The sequence below is a fragment of the Gymnodraco acuticeps genome, unplaced genomic scaffold (genome assembly GCF_902827175.1).
Source record: "Gymnodraco acuticeps unplaced genomic scaffold, fGymAcu1.1, whole genome shotgun sequence".
NCBI classification, from domain to species: Eukaryota; Metazoa; Chordata; class Actinopteri; order Perciformes; family Bathydraconidae; genus Gymnodraco; species Gymnodraco acuticeps.
The window spans coordinates 359,580-370,052 of NW_022992250.1; the positions used below are offsets into that span (position 1 = coordinate 359,580).

Sequence of the window (10,473 nt, forward strand, 5' to 3'; positions counted from 1 at the left end):
TTATTGTTTAAACTCTGCTTGGCAATGATGAACTCTCCTGTCAAGGATTCTTTTCCTAACATTATATTTTATAATATTACTCAAATGTTCTTATTACTTGAGTTTGATAGAATAGATATAAATTAAACTAACTTATATTTGAAATGATTTTGTAGCACAACACATTTAGAAACCCTACGATGTAGAACCTTGTTTATACAAGTGGAAAAAGTTCACATAGTTTCAGAAACTTTGGTTATTATGTCTATGCCACGACGTGTAATATGGTGAAATATGCAAGGCTGCAATAGCACGTTGTTAAACCAAACCCAGATTAGTGTGTAACTGTGTAACTGCAGCTCAGGTCACACAGTGCCATAAAAAGCCTGAACTCAGCTTAATTGCTCATATGTAGAAAGTGTGTGCAGTAGAGCACACTCTCTTGCGTCTATCAGTATTCAATCAGTGTCTGCTTACCTTTTTCCTTTTTTAAATGCCAATGACTAATGAGGTAATGGACAGTTCGGAAATTAGAGATTATGACACAATCACGTCTTTTCTAGGATCTTGGGGACCCTTTCAGCTAAGGATTTTCTTAGCAATGGCCTTCAGCATCCTGCCGAATGGATTTATTGGCGCCTATATTGTATTTGTAGGTGATACCCCTCCACACAAGTGCTTTATTCCTGATAATTACAGTATCAGCGAGGTGTGGAGAAATGAGACGATCCCTTTGGAAATGGTTGATGGCATCTCAAAGAGCAGCTCTTGCTCAAGACTTAACCTGGACATTGTCAGAAACTACTCTCAGAATAATATCATCCCAAATGTGGATGTAAATGTGAGTGAAATTCCTCTGGAGAAGTGTCTGGATGGGTGGACATACAGCAAATAAATCTACCAGTCAACCATTGTCACAGAGGTGAGTGATAATAAGTTATTACGTTCCCTACTGGGCTAGGGGAACCAAAGGGAAGCAACACAAACCAGAGTGGAATTGTTAAAAGTTATAAGTGGTTTTATTACAAACGGGTGAAACAAAATGGCACGCAGGCAGCCTGAAACAAACAAAAGAGCCAAAAGGACACAGGTTGATAACCAAACAAAAGGTAGACTCAAAAGGAGTCTAAAGGCATACAGGGAAAATAAATACTAATATACTAAATAAAGAACAAAACAAAACCTCACTTTAACAGTGGTACAACTAACCAAATAATCTATACACAACACAGCTAAACTAAAGGCAACAGTCACACAATACTAACCACTCTAAACACTATCTAAACACAGACCACACAAGTTAACCACAGAACAACAGAGCCTCCAGAGTGAAGATAGTCCGCGGCCTTTGTACTCCTCCCCAGCAGGTGTGCGCCGGCTGTGCGCTGCGATTGGATGACGTCAATCCAATCACCATCTTCAGAGGCGGACCAGAGGATGGGCAGCCAATGATGTTGGAGCAACCACACAGCTCATTTACATAATCACACACACAGCTGAAAACACTCACAGGCAGATTGATGAGCAGACAAACAGCAACAGTAACAAAGTCATCAATTATTTTCCCTTTGTGCATGTTTTTGTGGTTTCCACAGAGAAATGGTCGTATCATTTGTTATGTCTGATAGGGAATTATTCATATGGCCATTTAGTTTATGTTCTAATCGTTTTAGCTTTTTGCTCTCCTCTGAATTCTCTCAGGCAAACGGCCTTGGGAGAGTTACCGGTATGATAAGGAAGGCCCTTTCTTTGTACTTGGCCTACTCAGCTGTGGCCTAGACATGACCATAAAATAATCACTTATTCAGTCAATAACAGGGAAGTCATGAAGTATAATATTGATTATGTTTTTAGAAGTGGTTAAGTGTCAGTGACATGGGAGAACGTCAGAGTTGGTTTTGGCAGAGGCTGTGTTATGTATGTTATGTTATGTATATGGTGTCTCAGAAAGTGTTTTTGTCAAGTCCACAACCGTAACTTCCAATTAATCTTCAGTGTCTGACATCAATTCAAAGCTCTGAAGTGTAATTTTTGTGTTCCGGTTTCATCACCTAATCTAGTTTTCAGGTTAGCTAAAAGTTGCTAGAATCAACAAAAGAAGAATAATTATTATAATTTAAGTTTACAACAATGTGATTACTACGACTGCTGCTTATAATGATGTAAACACAAAAGTTACCTGTTGTGTGTTATTGCGGCCAATATTACTCATAATAACATTTATATGTGTTTGATATTTTGCATCAGCTACTTCTTCTACTAGGTTTTGAATATTACTACTGTTATATGATATACATTTGGTTATTGTACAGCTTTATAACTGTGATTAAACTGTGTCTTAGTTATCATAAAAATCAGACGCATATGAAATAGAGGTGATTCGTTTTCACACAGCTATGCCCTAAAGAAAACATGTTGTGTTTGCAGTGGGACTTGGTATGTGACAATAAGTACAAACTTCCACTGTCTACCTCGATCAATTACATCGGTGTGCTAGTGGGAGCATTTATCTCAGGCCAGTTGTCTGACAGGTTGGTACTTCATAGTCTGAATACTTTAACAATCAATTATAATATTAGAATTGCAGTTACTAACTCACTAAACTGTATTTCATTCACAGGTATGGAAGGAGGCCAGCCCTCTTTCTCATGATGATTCTTCAGACTGGCGATCACTGCACAGATATTCTCTCCAAACTGGGAGATCTTCTGCTTCATTTTCTTCTTTGTTGGTGCTGGCGGGTTCTCCAACTATACCATTGCATTTGTGCTAGGTATGTTTTCAAGTCAGGATTTGGAACATGTTATATTTGATACTGCTTGACAAGTTTGTAGATGTCATGTTGACCTCTCTAACCTCGTAGGTAAAACACAAGTTTGTGATTCAAAACGTATTGGGGCCTAAGATAAAAACTGTGGTGTATTCAAGTGTGTAATGCAAGCTTTCAAAACACAGATCAATGTAGTGATTCAATTACTTGGCTATTGATCTCACATAAAGTCCCCCAACAGAACTGACTGGCAAAATCACTCAGAAACTCCAGTCTCAGGTTTTTATTGATACGCTCTCATTTATTTTGGTACAGGAACTGAAATACTAAGCCCAAAGTCCAGAGTGATCTTCTGCTCCATGGGTGTGTTTATGAGCTCAGCCATGGGTTACCTGGCAATGCCAGCTGTAGCCTACTTCCTCCGTGATTGGCGGATGCTGCTGATTCCCATGGCTGCATCTGGACTGATCTACGTCCCAATATGGTGGTAAGAATTAGGGAGGGACATTTAACATCAGGTCTGCATCCAACACTTTCAGAATGTGTAGTGTCTGTAGCACACTGATCTTCAACTGTGGCTCTGAATTAAATACAAGTCTAAGAGCTTTTTGCCAGTCTGTGGTTGAAACTATCTTTTCTGCACTTTGCGGATCAGCCACGAAATGTAACTGCATTTACCTCATACATCTTATTTGCTCTCATATGTGTTACTTCGGGTTAACAGACACGATAAGCTAGTGTAAGCGTTCGTCAACAAAGCATATAAACAGGAGCATATCTCCTGCAAACTGTTCAGATGTTCATAGATAGCAGTAACAACACTGTGTCCCATTCAAAACATTGAAAACGTTGGTAGAGAACAGGGTCAATTTATCATTGTATTTATCAATAAATAAGTTTGTATATGTAGCCAAAAAAGTGCTGTTAAACAGTATAAACTCATGGCAATCCCTAGTAAGTAATTTCTATGTATTAAAGCTTGCTCTCTCATACAGAAAACGTACGTTGCTTGCATGGTTAGAACACATTTATATTGAAAGGAATTTGTAAGTAGAAACTTTAAGAAAGAAGCATGTTCCTGAGATACAATGGTGATCGACCAGATGTGTATTTGCTAAACCAACTAGTTATTCATCACTCAGGCTTTCTTTTCTCTAATAGCTAATATAATGGCTATCTCCATATGCTTTAATCTTATAGGTAAACATTGTCAAAATGTTTTGCATTTAGTCCAAATGGTATATTAAGAACTATGTATGTAAATGTGCTGATATTGTTGTTTCCCTGTTCTGCAGGTTAGTCCCAGAGTCTCCTCGCTGGCTGCTGTCTCGGGGCAGAGTGGAGGAGGCGGAGGCCATACTGATAGGAGCCGCTAAGAGCAACAATGTGGAGCCTCCAAAGGCCATTTTCACACAAGCTGAGGTAAGCTGCTAGTTTATTTTTAACAAGTTATACAAATAAACCATTCCTGACTCAGAATGTTAGTAAAAGTAAAAAGAGTTTACTTATTGTGTTTTTTACATCTTCCTGTTGTAAGATAAGATAAGAAGTACTGTATTGATCCCAAGTTGGGAAATGTTTGTGTTGCAGCAGCATACAAATACATGGCATTGTACAATAAAAATTAAAAGAAATAAACATTCCAAAATGTCATCTCAATAACAATAAAATAGCATTAAAAAGTAGAATATATACATATAAATATAAAGCAGGATATCATATACATATATAAGTATATAAGGAATGGAATATTAAATATTGCATTGGATATAAATATAAATGTAAAATGTACAGTGTGATTTTAAGTCCATTGTTAGAACGGGGTACAAAAATACTGGACTCAAATGCGACGACTCATATTTTAATGAGAAAAATAAAACAAAGTTTTAACAAAAAAATCACTCTTGCGAGGACAAAACAAAACTCTTGATTTCAAACAAACAAAACCCTCCTCTCTGGTAACCCTCCTCTCTGGTAACCCTCCTCTCTGGTAACTCTCCTCTCTGGTATCACACTGGGTCTCTGGACATAGAAGCACACTGAAACAAGACGAACTGGCACAAGACAAAGGGAGACAAGGACTATTTAAACATGAGGGAATTGGGAACAGGTGGAAACAATCAGGGGGGGGGCAGACGTTGACGATGGCGGAAAAACACCCAAAGTGAGGAAGTAACAGGGCCTGAAAAGACAAGAGGCAAGTACAAAATAAAACAGGAAATGGGAAAACGAGACATGACATGAAACATGGGGACTTGACTAGAGATGACAGACATAAAATAGACAGACAAGACGTGAAGTAACATGAAAACCTACATAGAAACCTGACTAGACTTGGAATTACATACCTGACTAAACATGAAATGACAGACATAAAACAAACACAACTAACACAATTGACGAGACACCACATCCATGTCTTGAGAGTATTGCATTTCAGGTCAGCAATTTCACTAAGGTAATTGTAGTCAAGTATCAACTCAATATACTATTCTGTTTTGTGAATTCTGTACTTTTTACTCAACTACATTTGACTGATTCTAACATCCAAGTTTTTTATTTTAAAAACTGCCAGTGTCAAATGTGTGTTACATGAGTGGCAGGGCTATTTTCACAGTTTAGGATTTGATGCTTTTAATTGTTGCAAATGTATTTTCTTCTTTTTCCAAGATTGACGATACAATGTCTAGGAAAGACAAGAAATACAACTTTTCAGTTATTGTGAGCAGCTGCAATATGTTCTCCATTACAGTGCTGTGCTCAATGCTGTGGTATGTCTACAATCTTCTCTTTAACTCAAAAATCACTCTACAAAACAATGTAAATATTACAGATCCATCCCAAATGTGTGTCTCCCATCCTATGTGTACTCAATTTGTTGTCTTGAATGTCTCTGCAGGATTGTTGTCACCATTGGCTACTACGGTTTAGTCCTCAACACTTCAAACCTGAACGGCGACCGTTTTTTAAACTGCTTCCTGTCTGGCTTAGTAGAAGTGCCGGCTTACATAATAGCCTTGTTACTGCTCCAATACTGCTCCAGGCACTTGTGCCAATCTTCTACACTCTTCCTCGGAGGCGTGATGATCCTCTGTGCTCACATCATCCCAACAGGTAATACTTTGCTTTCTATAGATGAATAAAACTGTTCTGTCACACTTAATGGACGGAATGCTAAATCTTTGCAGCATAACATGAACAACAACAACATGTACATAGTTCTGGTTGACAACAGTTGTGATTTTAAACATATATAAAATACAATCTTCTATTACAATGTGTATTTATATAAACGTCTGTTAAGTCATTGTTGCCAATTGAGATCAAATAATGATCAACCCTTGCATTTAAAGTGTTATAAATTGGATTTGTGAGGCGACATTCCAAGGACGAATCACAAGCAGCGTACACTCTTAGGATCCAAATAGATCCAAATTGTACAGCTTAGACTGTTAGGAATTGCATTAGTTTTGCTGGTGATAAAAGTATTGGACAATAGTAAAACAATTAAAATATATAATTTTCACAAGTCAGAAGGAAAAACAAGGCTAATTGAATGGGCTTTAGATGTGTTGGATGTATCGTATATTTCATATGCCTCTTCTTCTTATTGCCTTATAGATTCAGAGATTGTGCCTGTGTTGTTGGAGATTTTGGGCAGATTTGGCATGACATCTGCATTTTGTGTGGTGTACACGTTCTCATCGGAGCTCTTCCCCACCGTCATCAGAAACACAGCGATGGGCTGCTGTTCCATGACTGCTCGCATTGGAAGCATCATCTCCCCTTTTATCATTTACCTGGGTAAGTAATACGTTTTATATTTTGAGCATTTAGCAAGTGTGAGGGCATTTCTTTCTAATCAACCTTTGTGAATCACTATTGTTCACTTTTTTAACATTTCAATAAAAAAAGGTTTAAAAATCGACATCTTTAATTGAAGCCCTACTGCATTAAGAACGCCCTTGGTCTCTTGTCTTTACTTCAAGCTTTAGTTTGCTGAAAATGTGCTGAAACAAGTTTCTTTCTTTTTATTCTCTCAAAAATAATTGTTCAGAAAGCATAGAACCGTTTTTCTTTTTTTCCTCTTAATTACAATACACACAGTTGTACAATTATTCTATTTGTTTAATGAGTCATTCCTTGCCTTTATTGTGGTATTTTCTGCTTTTTTAAAGGACAATACAACAAGTCATTACCATACATATTGATGGGTGGGTTTGCCCTTTGTGGGGCCCTCTTGTGTTTCCTGCTGCCAGAAACTTTTGGAAAGCCTTTACCAGAAACCATGGCACAAATGCAGCTGATATGAGGGTGAGCTTACACTACAGCAAGTTGCACTACTCACATACTGCATGTCTACTCGTCACAGTGTTTCTTTATACACGTCTCTACTACAGATGTAGTTCCAAGTCCTCTTGATCACATTAAGATTCTGTATCATCATAGTTAAGGGGAAACTCTTTACCACTCTCTCTGATTAATAATAATAATAATAGATTTATTTTGTTAGCGCTTTTACAGGTGCTCAAAGACGCTTTACAGATATAGTGAAAAGAAAAGAACAACAAATAAATATATATATATAGTTAAAGTCAAATTTAAATCAAGCAATACAAAAACAATCACACATTAAAAGCCAGATTGAAGAGGTGAGTTTTTGTAATTGTTTTGAAGGTGGTGAGGTCAGTGCAGTCTCTGATGGTTTGTGGGAGTGAGTTCCAGAGGGAGGGGGCAGCTCTGTCCCCCCAGGTCCGGTGATTGATGTGGGTGGGGATGGATAGGAAGTTGGCTTCTGATGAACGGAGGCAGCGGGAGGGGGCGTGGTGCTGCAGCAGGTCTGTGAGGTAGGGGGGAGCCTGGTTGTTGAGTGCTTTGTGAGTAATGAGGAGGACTTTGAAGTTGATTCTTTGACGGACGGGGAGCCAGTGGAGGTTCTGGAGGACGGGAGTGATGTGGTCTCGGGAGCGGGTGTGGGTGAGGAGGTGGGCAGCATTGTTCTGGATATGTTTGAGTTTATTAAGGAGGTTGGATGGTATGCCGTAGAGGATGCTATTGCAGTAGTCGAGTCGTGAAGTGAGATGAATGCATGAATCAGGGTTTCAGCAGCAGAGGAGGAGAGTGATGGGCGGAGACGGGTAATATTTTTGATGTGGAAAAAGGCGGTCCTGGTGAAGTGATTGATGTGGTGATTGAATTTGAGCTGACACTCGAAGATGACTCCGAGGTTGCGGATGTGAGGGCGGGATAGACAGTGGAGCAGTGGAGGAGGTGCAGTTGTTGATGTTGATAAACTGATGTCTGTCGGTGAGGTAGGATTTCAGCCAGGGGAGTGCAGTGTCAGTGATGTTGAGTGATGATTCGAGGAGGGACAGCAGGATGGTGTGGTTGATGGTGTCTAATGCTGCGGTGAGGTCGAGGAGGATGAGGATGTTCAGGTTGCCGGAGTCGGAGGAGAGTAGGAGGTCGTTTGTGATTTTCAGAAGAGCTGTTTCTGTGCTGTGTTTTGATCGGCAACCGGATTGAAATGGCTCGAAGAGGTAATTGGAGCTGAGGGAGGCAATGACACGTTCAAGTATATTTTTTTGATTGCTTTTATCTTCAATGAAGAGCAAATAGACGTCGAAATTGGTTACTATATTGCTGTTATTTATATGTTTATGTTACAGTATATGATGCATGTTGCACGCTTGAAAGCTTTGATCTCTTTCACATGCAGCACAAGACTGTTTGTAGTGTCAGGAGAAATGTAAAGTCCAACATGACCTTTAATAGCACTGCTGTTAAACTGTTGCTAAATCTTCTGTTAATGTTTAAACAGGGGAAGACGGAAGAAAGCAAAGGAAGATGAAAATGGAGAGAGCGCGACTGATTATCAGAATAAAGAATCCAGGTTATAGTTGTGATTTGTATTTTTCTTTATACTCACATGATTGCTTAATAAGATGTTGTTTTAAATAAAGTTACTTTTATAATTTATTGTGTGTAATTCTGTTTGATGTATTATTGTCTGAAATGTCCACCTAACTTATTGTGAAGCATGATGTCAATCCATTTTTATAAATTGAACATTTTTGACACAGGAAATGTAAGACTGCATGTTTATATGCATGAGCGTAGCATCCTCAATGTGGGTGGGACAATTTGACAGGGGGTGTGGGCAGGTGGTGGACCTCACCTCCTCTAGGGGGGTCCGGGGGCATGCTCCCCGGGAAGATTTTTTTTTTTTTAAATGTTCAACTTAAAAACATCAATCTGCTGCACTTTGAGAGCAAAATTAGGGACTAAATCTATGGATACATCTCTCAACACCCATATGAAACAGAACTGTAAACAGATTTACTTTTTCTTTATGCAGATTTTACAAATCACTCCCCTTTTAAACTGTATTTTTGTGTTACTGTCCTATAGTATGAGTTGGAATTATTTAATACCTGTTATTCTCTTATTTTTTATAACTATAATGATCATATAAAGGTGTGCCTTGGAAATACTTATTTAGCCTACATAAATGATTACCAAACCGTTTGAGACACGCTACTTAGACTAAAGTGAACTATCTAAACACTCAGAGAGTGCTTTACCTCCCTGAGCTGTAGTTATCAGCCTCTCAGTCTGACAGGAGAGGACTCTCCCTCCACCCCTTTAATAACAGCACCTTATAGCCGGTGCTAGTGGAGCACGCTTGTGAACTGTTAGCGCCGGAGCAGATTGCAGCGGGGAAACTGTGGCGCGCATAATTGTACAACTAAAGACACAGCTACACAAAAAACGCAGCATGTGTACGGCTCTGAGAATCTGCCTTGGTACAAAGTAGCAGTGAAAACATGGTACGGAATTTCATTGATTTGGAGATTCTCACAATAAGCAAGTGGAATGGATTTGATAATGAAGCACTGACACAGCGCTCTACAGAGAGCGGCGAGTGGATAGACCAGTGCTTCTCAAAGTGTGGTCCGCGGACCACTGGTGGTCCGTGAGCGCCCCCTAGTGGTCCGTGAGTATATTGGTAACATTTCACATTTGAAATTAATTAAGTAATTTAAGTTTTTCGCACTCTCGCGGGAATATCTCCGCAATGGAGCAAGCTTAAGTTTCACTTTCGATTGCATGATATAGCCCAGATAAACACCTTCATCCCACATGTTGCCACTTGTTGGTACCATTTTCAGGCGATTTGTAAAAAACGATGTGTTTTGGATATTTGTGGAGTTAGGTGGTCCTCGAGTGTTTTTGTATTGGTTAAGTGGGCCTTGGTATGAAAAAGTTTGAGAAACACTGGGATAGACCGATGCACGGACTTTCCGCATAGTAAAAGTAGGGGGGGGGGGGGGGTCTAAAATAATCATTTAAAAATATAATGGCTGCGACGCCCATGTTTATATGTATTATAATTAAGATTGAGGAGCTTCGTTGTGTTTGTGAAAGCATTTTCTTCAAATAGCCTTTATAAATGGTAAAGTATCAGATCACTGCATGTGAATCCATCATAACAAGATTCAATGAGACATAAAGATAATGCATGTTTTAGCACAGATGTCGCAGTCATGAAACATGTGTAGTCATCTCATTCATTCAGGTAGATTGATGCTAATTCAAATATAATGCATTTGTCTTTAATTATATGACATCTCCTAATTGTTTATCAGCAAAAATCCAGTGGACACACATCATGTTTAACACCGGAGAGCCTATTTTGTGACTACTGGTATTTATTCCTACAA

At 38.9% G+C, this 10,473-nt stretch overlaps 1 pseudogene; it reads left to right on the forward strand.

Moving 5' to 3' along the window:
* The first annotated feature begins 493 nt into the window (after window positions 1-493).
* On the forward strand, window positions 494-8,667 carry LOC117540146 (annotated as a pseudogene).
* The last annotated feature ends 1,806 nt before the right edge of the window (window positions 8,668-10,473 follow it).